This window comes from Elephantulus edwardii, unplaced genomic scaffold (genome assembly GCF_000299155.1).
Source record: "Elephantulus edwardii isolate Elephantulus edwardi_28Jun2011 unplaced genomic scaffold, EleEdw1.0 scaffold00007, whole genome shotgun sequence".
NCBI classification, from domain to species: Eukaryota; Metazoa; Chordata; class Mammalia; order Macroscelidea; family Macroscelididae; genus Elephantulus; species Elephantulus edwardii.
In genome coordinates this window covers 22,715,580-22,717,353 of record NW_006399757.1, presented here as the reverse complement: position 1 = coordinate 22,717,353, position 1,774 = coordinate 22,715,580, and the positions used below count along the sequence as shown (strand labels likewise).

General features: G+C 35.9%; 1 protein-coding gene across 1 annotated transcript in view; it reads right to left on the bottom strand.

Moving 5' to 3' along the window:
• The window catches only part of DNAH11 (dynein, axonemal, heavy chain 11), a 481,900-nt gene that overhangs the window by 426,435 nt on the left and 53,691 nt on the right, over positions 1-1,774 (bottom strand). The gene's annotated exons all lie outside the window — the stretch shown is intronic.

The window sequence follows — 1,774 nt, the reverse complement described above, 5'->3', positions numbered from 1 at the left end:
ACAATGAATGAAAATCAAACTTTTCTACAAACTTTAATTAAAATAAAAAATTGCATTAAAAAAATCTAGGTAAACAAGCTTTTGTTTCAGTTTTTTTAAAAAACACAAAACACAACCAAAATTCAGATGTTTGTAAGGCAGTACAGATATTAATAACCGAGAAATATCAGAGAGGAGACTCAAGTAAAACTCAGCAACAAACACATAGACTTGTGATGGAAGGCCATAGCTAGACTTTCATTTCTCAGCATGATTTGAATGCTTATTTTGAAAATATTCATTTGATCTAATGTGATTAATGTGTTAGCAAATAGTTTGACTATATCTCAAATATCATCAGCGAAAAAGTATTAACTCACTCACTCATCACTATCAAGTTAGAACTGACTCATAGCTGACCCTCCAGCGGGTTTTTGGAGGCTGTAAATCACACTTGAGGAGTCTTATCTTTCTTCCTCAAAACAGGAAGTGGATTCAAACTGCCATTGAGTTGGCAGTTCTAGTAAAAAAACAAAACAAACAAAAAAACCCAAACAAACACCACCACCTAACTAAATGGAAAGGCTTAAAATGATAAAAAATGCTCAAATGTATGTCAAGCATTCACCAGCCATCTAGCCCACTGTAGTCATCAGCCACATTCACTAATATCTGATGTCAAATTTCATTTCAGGATTACTCCTAAATTATCTCGGGACTTTAGTTTTATATGGTTAGGAGATAAAATCATCTAAAAGATCTAGTTTGAATTATTTCTGTATGCCAGCTTGTATAAAATAAAATGGGGCTATTCTTTCTATATATTTTAGGAAAATCGATCAGAATAAGGCTATAGGTTCTGACCACCACATCAGTGAAGCTAATTCTGTCACTTCCTTTCAAGCACTTACAAGAGCTGTAAGAGACTCTAGGAAATTGCTGGTCAGTTACCTAGACAAACAGTTTTTGCCACTGAGTCATTCCAGAGGGTTTTCAAAGGTTGAACATTACATGGGAGACTATCTTTCTCTCACAGAAGTTAGTGGATTCAAATCACCTCCTTTAGGGTAAGTAGAGCAACTCCTTATCCATTACTTCTTGTTATAATGTGACATCAAAGCAAATTGAGTACAACTCATAGCAACCCTATAAACAACAGATAAAAATTTTGACCTATGTTGTATCACCTTATCATCTCTGATTTGAGCCCATTGCTAAAATCACTGTGTCAGTTCATCTCATTGAGGGTCTTCCTCTCTTTTGCTGACCATACACCTTTCCAAACATGATGTGTTTTTCCATGAACTGGCCCTTTTTAACAATATGCTCAAAATATGTGAGACGAAACATCATCCTTGCCTTCATGGAGTACCCTGGCTGCATTTTCTCCAAAATGTGCTTGTTCTTTTGACAGGCCATGGGATAGTCAGTACTTTCTTTCTACACCACAACTCAAAGTCATCAATTCTTCTTCTGTCATCCTTCACTGTCCAACTTTTAGATGCATAGCTAGTAATTCAAAAGACAATAGCTTGAAACAGGTTCATATTAATCTTTAAACTGACATCATTGCTCCATAACACCTTAGAGAGGTCCTTAACAGCAGATTTACCCAACACATCACATTTTCTTGGACTGCTGGTGCCAAGGGTGTTGACTGTAGAGCCAAGCAAAATAAAATTGTTAGCAGCTTCAACCTTCTCCCCATCTATCCTGATGTTGCCTACATCAGTGGTGAGAATTTTTTTCTTTTTGCTGTTGAGATGTACTCCATATTGAAAGTTGTAGTCTTTGC